This window comes from Heptranchias perlo, chromosome 20 (assembly GCF_035084215.1).
Source record: "Heptranchias perlo isolate sHepPer1 chromosome 20, sHepPer1.hap1, whole genome shotgun sequence".
Lineage (NCBI taxonomy): Eukaryota > Metazoa > Chordata > Chondrichthyes > Hexanchiformes > Hexanchidae > Heptranchias > Heptranchias perlo.
In genome coordinates this window covers 4,954,093-4,969,774 of record NC_090344.1, presented here as the reverse complement: position 1 = coordinate 4,969,774, position 15,682 = coordinate 4,954,093, and the positions used below count along the sequence as shown (strand labels likewise).

The following is a 15,682-nucleotide window of genomic DNA, read 5'->3' as shown; positions in this document are numbered from 1 at the left end:
CCTTATTTTATTTTTCCTCAGGATTCATCGCCTCAAAGTTCCAGGGTTTCAACGCATGATTTGGAATCAAGAAAATGTACCGGAATCAATGCCAGCTGAGCAGGGCTGATATTCTACCATTTACCCTGCGGTCGGAAATCAGGCACATGAATCATATAAAGGAATGGAACATTGGCTTCACGGTGATTACAATTCTCCTTGACAGACAAGCCCCCGAAAGGCCCGAAGGGAGGCCGCATTCGCAGCAGGAGAGCTGGTTCGCTGTGACATGGAGATTTCTGTAGTGAGTGCGACCAGACTGTTCCTATGTTCAGAGAATAAATTTCACACCCTTTATTTTGGAAAAGCAAAACGGTGGGGATTTTTGTCATAGCCCGATGCCTTTCGTGTTGTATCAGATGTTCCTCGTTGCGTTACTTTCATCTTGATCGGAGAACCAGTTCGGGCGCTCCTGTGATAAACAGCGACAATTGCCAGTTAATGTTAAATTTAACAACGACTCTACTGCGTTTTTAATCCCACTCTTAAGATGCAGTCTATAAAATGAATAAAAAATCATCACATTCAAAGCATAAAAATCTTATTAAAGTTTGGAATGTCTCTCGGTAACCACGTCAACATCGCCTTCAGTCTGAAATAGAATGTTATCGATTGATTCATGGTGATTAAAACAGGGATTCAACGACGAACAGGATTTAATTAGCTTCATGTAATTAATTTAATCAGTTCATAACTCTTTTTAAAATTAATTCCCTGACTGGGAATCGAACCTCGCGGCGGTGAGAGTCCCGAATTCTCACCACCAGGCCATTGGGGAGCTCCCAAGATTGTGCACGAGACAAAGTGGAACTGATGACATTAGTTTTTCTTTCGCTCTTTCGTGATTCATTCAGCTCTGTGTTTATTCTCAGGCCTCTTATCTCTCCTTCTTTTCAGCTTCTGACTGCGGATATTCCTGTGGCTCAATATGAATAATATAGAACATCTCACAGCCCCGGTATATTTGCTGTTTCTCTGTGCAGTTCTGTGCAAAATCAAACTGCACGCAAATACCGGCAGTGCCTCTCTCTCACTCCCCACAGAAGCAGCAGGAGATGCCACTTTAAACTGCCAGTTGCTTCAAACGATTCATGATGGACCTGCGTGGCCTTGCAGTTTTCCAAGGAGCTGCATTCAGTGCGTGAATTTTGGAAATGGAAACATGTCAATCAGCAGCTTGTGGTAGTATTTTACCTCACTTTCCATTTCATGTACATGCCTACTTGCACTTGGTGATGTCATTGCCTGAACATCACATCTGTCGCGGTATTATTTCGAACAGAAAATGCCATTTTGTGCGAGCAGTTTGTCTGGCAGGAAAATGACCTGAATTACAAAGGGCCAAGTAGGAAAGGCCGCGTTGCTCTGCTTGTTCGCAGCAACGAATTTTCAGCGTTTCCTTGGGGTTCAGTGTTTCGGATTCGGCGCTTTCATCACCACGGCAAAGGTTCGATTGTCGGTCTCAACATCCGCATATTATACACTCTATCATAAGTGTACTGTACTCAAATTGCTGATTTTTTCATTGTGAGGGGAAGAAACATAAATGTGTGGACATTAATTACGAATTCATCAGCTGGGTTGCACCATTTCTTTTCCTACCGTCTCAGTCTTTCCATCTTTACCCTTCTCTGCTGGTGTTGCAGGTTCCATCATTCTTCGCTGTTCACGATGCCTGAGAAGTCCATCAGGAGAAAACAGGCAAAGTCAAGAGACAGAGACAGGGAGAGATTAAAACACAGAAAAAAATTGTATAAATGTCAAGTTCTGCGAACGAGCAGAATTTAGAATGGAGCTTGGGAGAGATTCCTTCACGTGTCTTGCAATTTTGCAAGAGATCATTGGGCTCCGAGTTAAAAGCGTCGTTGGCGATGGAGCACCTCTCTGAGGGAGCGAACAAGGTCCGTTCGTTCAAGTTCATATTAATTTGAACACTGAACAAACTTTAAAAAGTAGCGCTGCGAACAGGATTCGAACCTGTGCAGGGAAACCCCACTGGATTTCAAGTCCAACGCCTTAACCACTCGGCCATCACAGCTGGAAACATCGATGATGCACAGCTATAAATCAGAATGCGTAGGGTTATCACACGAGATCTGTGACACTTTGTTCTCTCAGACAGGTTTCCAACTGGAAACTTACAGCTTGTTAATGTGCTGACTTTGCTGTCTCGGTGATAGAATTCTCGTTTATCACGTGAGAAACCGGGGTTCGATTTCCGGTTCGTTTAGGATTATTTTCATTCTCCATTCATAAGATCGCGTGAATTGTGCGACATTCGCCTTCAGCTTAAATCTGCGCACCATTTGAGACATTTTCCATTCTCCACGTGTGTTGCGTCGAAGCTGGGTTGGAAAATCACATTGCAAGTCTAACGCCTTAATCATTGGGTCATCGCTGCTGCAAGCGACAAATCCGACACGGCTGCAGAAGAGAATGAAGAAGGTTATGACAGGAGAACTCTGAGACTGTATGTTCTTTTAGACAGGTTTCGAACTGAGCGCAGACCACCGGCTGCTGTGCGGACTTTGTTATTTCAGTGATCAAATTCTTGCTGTCTGCGCGGGAGGCCCGAGTTCGACCACCGCTCAATCGACGAGCATTTTTCATTCTCCATTCATGAGGTCATGTGAATTCGGATACGTTTACATTAAGCTTCAATTTGAACACCATCTTGTGACATTTTCCTTTCTCCATGTGTGTTGTCGTCGACAGAACCTCTGCATTCTGTCCTCCATGCACTGGAATTAAGACAATCCTGCCGACTACACCGCTGACGAGACGTGAGAAACCAATTTGTGATTTTGAACTATAAATGGTAACACCGCAGGGCTCGTCCGGGATCTCTCACATAACAATCAGCAAATCCCCAAAGCGAGAATCATACCAGAAGACCAAAGAGCCACTGATAACAGAGGGGTGAAACCAATGCAGAATTCGGTGCCACCCACAGCCGATCGGCCACCATTCTCTACATCCTATCACTTTTTCTATTCCGATGTACGGCAATGTGAAGACGTACATTAACTATTTCATATCAACAATATTAGCCTCTCTTTACCACATTCGTTTCGAATGTGCGAGTTGTAATATCAAGTGAGACTTTGCAGAATTAATTGCTCTGTAGCTACATTGTTGTCTGTCTCGGCATCCGCAGATTATCCACTCTCCCACAAGTATAACAGTGACTACACTTCAAAAATACTTCATTGGCTGTAAAGCGCTTTGGGACGTCTTGATGTCGTGAAAAGCGCTTTATAAATACAAGACTTTGTTTTTATACTGGGCTAAAAGTACTGATAATTTCACTATGAGGACGAAGAGACATCAATATGTGGACATTGGCTACGAATTCATCATCTGGGTTGGTCCTTTACTTTTCCTCCCGTCTCATTCTTTCGATCTTTAGCGTTCTCTGCTGGTGTCGCAGGTTCGATGAGCTTTGGCCGTTCAATGAAGCCTGAGAAGTCCATCAGGGGAAAACAGAGCGGGACAGAGACAGGGAGAGATAGAGATAAAAGTATAGAAAATAAGCCTGAATATCAAGTTAAAAGAATTTTAAATGAAGCTTGAGAGAGATGGAATCATACACTCAAAGAATCGTTACTGCACAGAAGGAGGCCATTCGGCCCATTGAGCCTGCCCCGGATCTCTTTAAGAGCAATCCAGTTCGTCCCATTTCCCCGTTCTTTCCCTGTAGACCGCAAATATATTTCCTTCAAATACTTGTCCAATTCCTTTTAGAAATTAACGATTAAATCCGCTTCCATCACCCTTTCAGGAGATGCATTCCCGATTAGAACTACTCGCTGATTTAAAACGTTTTTCCTCATATCTCCTTTGGTCAACCACCGTAAATCGATGTCCTCTGATTCTCGACTCTTCCGCCAACGGGAGCAGTTTCTGTTTATTTACTTTATCTAAACCCGTCATGATTTTGAACACTTCTGTCAAATGTCCTCTCAACCTTCCTGCCCGAAGGAGAACAACCCCAGCTTCTCCAGTCTATCCACGTAACTGAAGTCCCTCATCCCTGAAACCATTCCAGTAAATCTTTTCTGCGCCACCCCTAAGGCCTTCACATCCTTCCTAAAGTGCGGTGCCCAGAATTGGACACAATTCTCCAGTTGTGGATTATTGTGAAGTTTCCTTCACGCACCTTGAAATTTTGCAAGAGACCATTGGGCTCCCAATTAAAAGGCTCTGCCGCGGTGGAGGATCTCTCTGAGAGAAGGAAATGCGGCCCGTTATCTCCAGTTCATATTTATTTGAGCATTGAATAAAACTGTAAACAATAGCGCCGCGAGCAGGATTCCAATGTTTTACCAAAAGACCCCGTCGAGTTTTAGATGTGACGGCTTAACCATTCGGCCATCACAAGCAGCGAGTGCTCGTAATGCAGGGCTGTAAATCAGAATGCGCAAGGTGCTCAGAGGAGATTTGTGAAATGATATGTTGTTTTGAACAGGTTTCCAATTGGACACAGCAAACGTTGCTGTTTCACTGGTAGAATTTGCACTTACCACGCGAGGGAACAGGGTTCGTTTTCCCGACCAATTAAGGCGCATTTTTGTTCTGCACCTCTGAGATCGCCTGAATTGGGATAAATTCACCTTCAGTTTCAATCTGCACACCGCCGTGAGGCATTTTACTCTCTCCGTGTGTGTTGCGTCGATAAACCGGCTGCATTCTGACCTCTGGACCTCAAACATGTTCGAGAATTAATTCAATGCTGCTTTCTGCAACGCTGAAAAGATGTGAGAAAGAAATGAGTAAATCCTCACTGGAAATAGTGAAACAGGCGGGTTCTGGGATTTGAACTGGGGAACTCTCACGTATCAATCAGTGAAACGTCCAAAATGAAAACCATAATCCGAGAACAAGGAGCCGTCATTAACACAACCGGACAACCAGTCGAAAATTTCCCTGTTACCCACAACCGATCGCCCATTCATTCAGACCGCTTCTGTCCATCGAATCACAGAAGGAGGCGATTGGGCTCAACGAGCCCGTGCCTGCTTTTTGTAAGAGCAATCCAATTCGTCCCATTCCCCGGCCCTTTCCCGGTGCTCTGTATTTTTCCCCTTCAAATTCCTTTTTCAAGTCACGATTGAATCTGCTTCCACCATCCTTTCAAGCAGCGCATTCCAGATCAGAACTACTCGCTGCGTCATTAAGTTTTTCCTCATATCGCCTTTGGTTCTTTTGCAATCACCTCAAATCTGTGACCTCTGGTTTCCGACCATTTCGACAATTAAAACAGCTTCTCTTTATTAACTTTAAACCTTTCATGACTTTGAACACTTCTATCAAATCTCCTCTGAACCTTCTCTGCTCTCAGGGGAACAACCCATCACCCGGCAAATACGGTCAATTAGCTTCAATTAATTTATATTATCATTAAACGGACCTTTAAAGACATGCCTTGTTTTGTGGAAGTGTGAGCTGGTGGTTTAAATCGCTGGTTTCAATGTCTGGGGCGTTTCTCGATTCGAATTTTACCACTGACATAATTTCTGCCAATGTTTATTTTGACCTGTTCACAGAAAACCCGATTGCAGTGCGATGGAGCAGAGGATGTGAAAGAAGCTGAAAGTGAAAGTGCAGATATTAGTTTCATCACGGGGACAGGACACGTTTCCACAGGTAAGGATCTCTCACCTTAAGATTCTTTCCAGCAGAGTGGGACAGGTGATCAGAGTGACCGGGCTCTAACGGCGCAATCGGTCCTTATATGAGTTACAGGCTCGGGAAATGCCGGGGTTGTTAATTCGAGTCTCACCTCGATCAAGCAATCCTTTTGTTTGTGAACATTTCGACAGGAGTTGAAGGTAGAATTGATGTTTTCGAAAATGCATCTACTTATCTGAATTGCCATGTGGTTCCTCTGGACTACGCTGTTGAAATATCAGAAGAGATGTTGAGTATTACTTGTTTACAGGAGGGAGGCTGCGGTTTTGTAGACACAAACTATGATTTTGATCCATCTTCAAATCGTGGGATTTAACTGGAGCTTTAAACCAGCGCCAGAGGCCGCTCAGCCAGGATACTTTCCATCCGACACTTCAGGAGCTAGTTTTACAGGAATAGAATTACTGCAAGCAAGAATTCTACGCCTCAAGCACCAATGCTGCCACGGCAGCAGGATGCATGTGTCCAGTTAGAAACCTGTCTGAAGGAACATGCAGACTGACAGAGCCGGAAGTCGAGCAGATTGACTTTCGGTCTGAGCAGATGTTGAGTCTCCTTCTTGAGAGAGTTTCGCCAATCCAGCTCAGAGTGGTTTAAGAATCATGAATTCGGGTGTGACTGGAGCCACTTGTGTAAGATGAAGTGTAGGGGGCAGTTTCACATCCTTGACGGACATTAATGATCCTGTTGCGGTTTTGCTGCAAAATTTCACTTCCCAGCTCCCGAACTAAAATCCAACGCCGTTGCAACTCGAATCCACAGCCTTTGAATGGCTTATCAAACAAAACAAGTAGAAGTCCAACACACGAGCCATTGCGTCACAGGGTCAGTTGCCAAAAAAAACCCGAATAAAAAGAAAGACGTGTTTCTCCGGTCCAGGGGCAAAGTGACAATGGATATTATTCAAAAAACTGTCCTCTCAAATCTGTCTTTATATTTTTTTTGTAAAGCTTCGATTTTAAATGTTATAAAAAGCCGAAATAAGTAAAGTAAATTAAAAGAATCGAATCCGTGATTAAGGGGTTACAACACACTCTAATCAACAGTTAACCGGCCGTACTGATGGTCCATTAGATATTTTAATTAATTTCTGTACCTGTACACTAGTTGGTAGCGCTTTCTGTACTTGGACCCCGAAATCTCTCTGCTCCTCCACAGTTCCTAGCTTCTCACCATTTAGAAAACATTCTGATTTATCTTTGTTAGATTTAAATTGGATGATCTCGCTCACCCCCCATTGAACTATATTTGCCGCAGTTTTGCCCACTCACTGAATCTATCAATTCCCACTTTTCAACTTCCTGCTTCAATCTTCATGACTTGTTGCGTCACCAGAAGGCTGCGTGTTCAAATCACGGGGTAACCGTTACTTTTCGAGCTGATCAGATTCTGGATCGTTCCGGGATGAATATTGTATCTGCTTTTTCTCAATAAACAGAACCTTGCTCTAAAGTCTGCTTCCCTGGTTCTCAAATTTCAGGAAGGCGTCTCATTCCGCCCTCGACTTTTGATTTTGACCTGCGGTTGAAACTTTTGCAAAGATGGAAAAGAAGTCCCCAAATCGCTCCATGTGAATCTTAAACGCTTTGGGAAGAAGTTCAGTGCAAACAGTTTGGAATTTAAAGGCACCTCAATGACCTGCACTTTCTTGGAATGAGTTTTGTTCGCCATTGCATTCGACCGTGAAATCGCTCCCGGCTTTCATCTCACTGAAGGGAAGAGTGTGGCCGCGTTCCAACTGTCAGAGTGGAAGTGACGAGTTTGGGGTCGGTGTGGGTCGTTCACAACTTTTGAAATCTCACCAAGCAGCAGAGAAAAAGAATCTTGGAATCAAATTGTCCCTGTCAGTGATGAATTGAAGTGAACATCGCTCCAAGCAGATCTGGACAACTCGCAGTGCAGCCGCACAGGAGTTCCAAATCCACCTTCTCGCCACTCGGCAATCGCCTGAACTGAACTTTACTCTGACCCAGTGTCACCGCGCTGAAATCGAGTAAGTCTCGGCCACACTTTTTCTGAACATCATGGTTACTGGTTTAAGAGTGAAAACTGCCGTCCGCTTCACTGTAAGTGCAAGAGACATCTTTGTAAACACCGAGTCGTGTCACAGACCTGCTCGTCGGACCTGCTCATTTCATCTCATCTCATTTTCAGCAAACCTGAATATTACTGGAATAGAGATTGACGAATCACAGCTCGAGAAATCAATCCTCTCGACCACGAGGGGACGGAGTCTTCCAACATACAGGTGTTTAATGGCAAGGTGAGTTTAATGTTCAGGAATAATAGAGCACAGATTTTCGGTCGTGCAAACTTCACACACTTTATTTTGGAAAAATAAACTGATAGCAGAGAGAATTTATTTTGATCGCTGCAACCTGAATTTTTAGTTCGTTGAATCAGTAGTTCAACAGCAAACGTGTGCCTCTGTGGCGCAATCGGTTAGCGCGTTCGAAGTTAACCGAAAGGTTGGTGGTTCGATCCCACCCAGGGACGGTAGGGAAACTTTTATCTTCATGGTCTCGCATTTCCTGGTTCTGTTGTTTGTTTTGGCTGCAAAACAATTGCCCGGTTTCGATGGCCAGCTGAGTGCGGCCGATCTTCCATCATTTCACCTGTGATTGGCTTCGCCGAAATCTGAATTCTTCTTGACAGACAAGGTCTGACATCGATATTTCTGCAGTGACCGACACCAGACTGTTTCCTCAATGAATGTCACTCCCTTTTATTTTGGAAACGCAAAATTGTATTCACATTCCGAACGGTTTCAGTTGATTTGTGAGAGATCATGAAAGGATCCTGCAGCGCTGCCTTGGATAATAACAACAGTTCTAAGCCGCATTTCAGTCGCGGCAACAAATCCTCACATCCGAGTATCTGCACCCTTAAATCCGAGTATCTGCACTTTTGCAGCAGAGTATCTGCACCCTCACACTGGAGTATCTGCACCGTTGCACCGGAGTATCTGCGCCCTTGCAACCATTAACTCATCAACTGTCCCCAATCATCTTTATCAGCGTCAGGAGCCCTAAACAAAACCCAACAGTGAAGAAATTGGCTTTATGATTCTTCACTAATGCACGGACACATTTTTATTAACGGAACTTTGAAGGAGATTTGGGGAAAGTGGCCGCTGATACTCAGAAACTACTGCTTGTTTTTTTTGCTCAGCGGGCTCGTTGGTCGAGGGGTATGATTCTCGCTTCGGGTTTGTTGTTTGAAATATGTGAGAGATCCCGGGTTCAAATCCCGGAGAAGCCATCATTTTTTTTCCCCCCCGACCTTTGATCTTGAGCTGCTGTTCAAACTGGCAGGGTGTTTGTCGGTATCTCAATAATCTCACGTCTTCTGAATGCATTCTGCTCGCAATTGCAATTGACCTTGAAACCGCTCTCGGATTTCATCTCACTGAAGCAGAATGTGGCCCCTTTTTGTTTCAGCGTGGAGGTGACGAGGTTGTGGTTGATAACCGCGGGCACACCTGTCCGGACATTGGTGGTCAGAATGTACAAAATGCTGTCTCAAATATTCTGTTGTCATCCAGGGAGCTCTAGTTTTGCATGCCCAACCTTTACCCTAGTAAGAATGTGTCCAGTCTGTACCCGAACTATCTCCTCACTCAAAGCCTCCCATTGCTCATTTACTGCTTTACCTGCCAATCTTTGATTCCAATCCACCTGGACCCGATCACTTTTCAACTCGCTGATATTCGCTCTTCCCAGTTCAGTATTTTCATGCTTGATATTTCCTTGCATTTTCCATAACTATACTAAACCTGCTGCAAATGCTCCCCCACTGAATCATGCTCCACTTGCCCCACTTCTTTCCCCGAAATAAATCCAGCACTGCTTCCTTCCTCGTTGGGCTGAAGAAATACAGATTAAGAAAGTTCTCTTGGACACAATTCAGGAATTGGTCGCCCTCTTTGACTTTTGCACTGCTCTTTCCCAGTCTATATTCGGATAAATGAAGTTCCCTTTTATCAATGCTCTAAAATTATTGCATCTTTCTGCAATTTCCTCCTCCATCTCCTTCCCACTAGTTGGCCCCCTATAGTCTGCATCCAGCAGCGTAATAGCTCCTCAATTTTTCCTTAATTCTAAACAAATAGATTCTGCCTTTGAACCCTTAAGCATGGCGACCCTTTCTACCGCTGTAACAGTATTTTTGATCAATAGTGCCTGGTCCACACCCCCCCCCCAACTTTTATCCCCTGCCTTTCCTGAATACGTTGTAGCCAGGAATATGTAAGTGGCCACTCCTCCGCTTGTTTGAGCAAGGTCTCCATTATTGACACTATAACATAATCCCATGTTACCACTTGTGTCTGCAGCTCACCAACCTTATTTACCAAGTATGTTAAACACAACATCAGGGCATAAGGGTAGGACAAGTTCTAATGCCCAATTAAATGTTCTATACACTAATGTCCGTAGCATAAGAAATAAAACAAGGGAATTAGAAGCCTAAATTGAGCTTATAGTGCATGACTTAGTGCTCATCACTGAGACCTGGCTACAAACTGGGCATGACTGGGAGATAAATATTTCAAGTTATAAGCCGTTTAGAAAGGATAGGGACATTGGAAAAGGCGGTGGAGTAGCGATATTGAGGAGGGATACTATTACTGCATGAGAAAGAAGACATATCAGTAAAGGTGAGCACGCAGTAGAAAGGCTTTGCGTGGAAATGAGTAACAGAATAGAATGCAAGACTTTGGTGGGAGTTGTTCATGGACTTCCGGACAGCAGTGAAAAAGTAACAGGATACACAGAAGCGGACAGGATGTTAGGGGTCTGGAACTCACTGTCTGAAAGGGTGGTCGAGGCAGAAAACCTCAACTCATTTAAAAAGTACTTAGATGTGCATTTGAAGTGCCGTAACCTACAGGGCTATGACCAAGTGTTGGAAAGTGCGATTAAGTTGGATAGCTCTTTTTCGGCCGTCATAGACACGATAGGCCGAATGGCTTCCTTCTGTTCTGTAACTTTCTATGATTCTATGTGTGTGAAGGGATTCGTTCAGTCATCACACGTGCTGAGACACCAGCGAGTTCACAAGTGACTGCAGGGGTTGGATTCTGCTGTTAATCCCATCCATCCAGGACTGAACCATATTCATTCTGACATTTGGGGTTTGTTTCTGCTGATGTTAATAACCGCTATAACTGGGCTGGAGTTTAAGATTCTGGATATGTTAAATAAATCAGCTATGTTTTAAACACCTTGTTGTCGATTTTGGTCTTTCCCACCTGAGTGTTTAGCATCACCTAACTGGAGCTCAGAAAGCACAATCTGGGGGGAGGATCATCCGGTGGGAACAGAACTTCAGCCTGGACACAGTCCTTCACGGCCACAGTGAGAGGGGCAAATGGCACTTTGGTCTTTCCCGTCGCTCGTCACTGACATCAAAGTCACCGTGCGGCGTCCAGTCTAAAAATGACTGTGGTAATTATTCTATGTTTGTTTGACAGTCCTGAGTCTACCATTTAAAGCAGGCGTTAACTGATTTAAAGTAAACCCGCTTAAAAGAAATGGGTTATCAGTTGTGATATCCGTGAAGCCAATGTTCCATTCCTTTATATGATTGATGTGCCTGATTTCCGACCGCAGTTTCAGTGGTGGAATATCAGCACTGCTCAGCCGGCTATGATCACGGTACATTTTCTTACAAACCAAACACAGATTGAAACCCTGGAACTTTGAGGCGATGAATCCTTGGAGAAAAAATAAATAAGGGTTCGAACCATCAAACTTTCTCGCTAAATGAGAGCACCACCGAAACATACAAAGAGGTCACCTGCTAAACCAGCAATTCACTGAGCGAAACTATGAGATTGCAGCCACCAATATAACAGTTGTCTACTGTCAGTTTACTTCTCCAAAATGACTGGATTTTTACTCCTGCAAGCTTCAACCAACGAGCTGGTCTTCACTCCGGAAACAGCAACTGTGAAGTTCAGAGAAACGTGTTCGATTTCAGCGCGGTGACACAAGACCAGTGTAAAGCTCAGTCAATGAGATCGCCGAGTGGCGAGAGGGTGGATTTGGAATGCCTGAGCGCCTGCACTGCGCACTTTTCAGATCTGCTTGGAGCACCAATCCCTTCAATTCATCACTTACAGGGACAGGTCGATTCTCTGTTTCTTTTCCTTGAGGCTTGGTGAAATTTTAAAAATTGATAGAGACCAATGTTAAAGCGAACCTCGTCAGTGACATGCTCATAGATACAAAGCGGCCAGACTCTGCTTCAGTGAGATGAAAGCCCAGAGCGGTTTCAAGGTCGAATGCAATTGCAAGCAAAGCTCGTTCAATGAAAGTGGAAGTCATTGAGGTGCCTTTAAGGTCCTGATTGTTTGAAATGAACTTCTTCTGAAAGCGTTTGAGATTGAGGTGGAGTGATTTGGGGATTTCTTTTCCCTATTTGCAAAAGTCTGAACCGCCACTAAAGATAAAAAGTCAAGGGCTAAATTGGGGATTCTACGGGATATGGACCTCGAATCGAGAATTATACCCCGACCTCAACGAGCCCAGAAACAAGAACGTGTCCTTACATTAACGTGTTACGCTCACATTCTCTGAGGGGTCTGTCTGCAAAATAAAAGGGCATTTTGAAGAGATATTCTGAGCAGTTCCGTATTGGACCCCGAACAAAGTACAAACACCGCACGATGCTTTTGCTGGTCAAATTCACTAAACATCATAAATTCCACAAAAGCACCACGGGGAGTTGAATCTATGACCGGAGTTCTTTAAGCAACTAAGCCACGGAGCCAATTCACGGGCACGCTTCTCACTTCCTCATTAATATCTGTGCTACACATTCTGTTGGGGGTTTAGACTGTTTTATCTTTGTCAATTTCATAGAAAATGAAAGCAAGAGTGGATCATTCAGCTCTGCCATTCAAAATGATCATGGCTGATCGTCTAGTTCTGTACCCTGTTCCCGCTTTTTCCCCATATCCCTTGAGCATTAAGAAATATATCTATCTGCTTATTGAATAAGTCTAATGACTTGGCCTCCACTGCCTTCTGTGGTAGTGAATTCCACAGGTTCACCACCCACTGAGTGAATACATTTCTCCTCATCTCGGTTCTAAATGACATACCCCGTATCCTGAGACTGTGACCCCTGGTTCTGGACTCCCCAGCCACCGGGAACATCCTCCCTGCATCTAGTCTGTCTCGTCCTGTTAGAATTTTATATGTTTCGATGAGATCACCCTTCATTCTTCTAAACTCGAGCGAATATAGGCCTGGTCGACCCAATCTCTCCTCATACGTCAGTCCTGCCATCCTCGGAACAAGTCTGCAAAACCTTCGTTGCACTCCCTCCATGGCAATGACATCTTTCCTCAGATAAGGAGACCAAAACTGCACACAATACTCCAGATGGGGTCTCACCAAGGCCCCGTACAACTGCAGTAAGACATTCCCTGTTCCTGTACTCAAATCCTCTTGCATTGAACGCCAACATACCATTCGCCTTCCTAACTGCTTGCTGCATCTGAATGCTCGCTTTCAGCGACTGGTGTACAAGGACACCCAGGTCTCGTTGCACCTCCCCATTTTCCCAATCTATCACCATTCAGATAATAAACTGCCTTTCTGTTTTGACAAAAAAAGTAGATAACCTCACATTTATCCACGTTATACTGCATCTGCCATGTTCTTGCCCACTCACCCAACTTGTCGAAATCACATTGGACCCTCTTTGCATCCTCCTCACAGCTCGCATTCCACCCCAGCTTTGCGTCGTCTGCAAACTTGGAAATGTTACATTCCGTTCCGTTCCCTCATCCAAATCATTGACATATATTGTGAATAGCTGAAGTCCCAAGCACTGACCCCTGCCGTGCCCCACGAGTCACTGCCTGCCACCCGGGAAAAGACCAGTTTATTCCCACTCTTTCCAGTCTGTCAACCAATTCTCAATCCAGGCCAGTCTATTCCCCGAATCCCATGTGCTTTAATTTTGCACACGGTCCTCTTCTGTGGGACTATATCAAAGGCCTTCTGAAAATCCATGTTTCCCACATCCATTGGTTCTCACCTATCTAATCTACTAGTTACATCCTCAAAAACCTCCAGTAGATTTGTTAAGCATGATTTCCCTTTCATAAACCTATGCTGACTTTATCAAATCCCATTAATGCCTTCTAATTGTTCTGTTATCACATCTTTTAAAATAGACTCGAGCATTTTCCCCACGACTGATGTGAGGCTAACTGGTCTTTAATTCCCTGTTTTTTCTCCCCCTCCTTTTTTTTTAAAAAAAAGTGCGGTTACATTTGCAACCCTCCAATCTGTAGGAATTGTGCCAGAGTATAGAATTTTGGAAGATGATCACCAATGCATGCACTCTTTCCAGGGCCACTTCGTTTGGTACTCTGGGATGTAGATTATCAGGCCCTGGGGATTTGTCAGCCTTTAACTCCATTAATTTCCCAAGCATTTTTTCTTTAAAAGTAATACTGGTTTCCTTCAGTAGAAACTTGGTTCCTCACATTTCTGGAAGGTTGTTTGTGTCCTACTTTGAGAGCAGAACCAAAGTATATTTTTAATTGTCTTCACTAATCTTTTTCTCTTGACATTTAGAGAAACTTTTACAGTCAGTTTTTATGTTCCTGCTAGTTTACTCTCATACTCTAATTTTTTCATCTGAGTCAATCTCTGTCCTCCTTTGCTGAATTTTAAACTGCTTCCAATCCTCAGGCTTGTTGCTTTTTCTAGCAATTTTATATGTCTCCTCTTTGGATAAATACTATCCCTAATTTCTTTTGTAAGCCACCATTCCTGTTTTATTTTTGTGCCAGACAGGAATCAATAATTGTTGTAATTCCTGCACATGTTCTGTTAATATTAGCCATTGCCTATCCACCTTCATCCCTTTGTGAAGTTCCCCAATCCATCCTAGCCAACTCACACTTTCATAATTTCCTTCATTTAGATTCAGGACCCCAGTTTCGGATTCAACTACTACACTCTCCATCTGAAATAAGGAATTCTATCATGTTATGGTCGCTCTTCTCGAAGGGAGCCCGCAAAAGATTGTTAATCAATCCTTTCTCATCGCACAATACCCAATCTAGGATCGCCTGTTCTCTAGTTGGTTCCTCAATGTATTGGTCTAGAAATCAATCATGTGCACTCCAGGAATTCCTTCCCCACAGTATTATTGCTAATTTGGTTTGACCAAACTACATGTTAAATTAAGTCAGCGTGATTACAGTTGTACCCTACTTGCATGCGTCTCCTATTTCCTGTTTAATGCCCTCTCCTGCATCACTACTCTTTGGGGGGCAATAGACAACCCCCACCGTTTTCTGCCCCTTGGTATTTTCGCTCCACCCATACAGATTCCATATCGTGATTTTCTGAGCCAATATCCTTCCTCACTATTGCGTTGATTTCCTCCTTTACTAACAACGCTACCTCACATCATTTCACTTTTTGCCTGTCCATCCTAAATATTGACTACCCCTGGATGTTCAGTTCCTATCCTTGGTCACCCTGCAGCCATGTCTCCCTTATCGTAACTTTTTCGTACCCATTAATCTCTGTGCTGTTAATTCATCGACCTTATTGCAAATGCTCCACACATTAAGACAATGCCTTCAGACTTGTCTTGAAGATTGCTAGTTAACTAGTATTTTTTTTGCACGGTGGCCCTATTTGTTTTTTTGCTCTGGTTTTCTCCGCCTGCCACTATTGCTTCCTCCCTTTGTCTTGTTTCAATCCTTGTTTTCCCCTCCTGTCTCTCAGCTCAGGTTCCAATCCCCCTGCCATTCCAGTTGAAACCTTCCCCAACAGCACGAACAAACTCCCCTGCGAGGACATCGGTCCTGGTCCGGCTCCGGTGTAACCCGTCCCACTTGTACAGGTCCCACCTTCTGCAGAACGGTCCCAATGTCCCATGAATTTAAATCCCTCCCTCCGACACAATCCATGCA

The 15,682-nt window shown here is 44.0% G+C and overlaps 1 non-coding gene across 1 annotated transcript; it reads right to left on the bottom strand.

The window, feature by feature from the left end:
• Positions 1-1,995: 1,995 nt before the first annotated feature.
• Positions 1,996-2,077, bottom strand: trnas-uga (transfer RNA serine (anticodon UGA)). The gene has a single exon. It is a non-coding gene; the product is annotated as a tRNA-Ser (tRNA).
• Between the last annotated feature and the right edge of the window lie 13,605 nt (positions 2,078-15,682).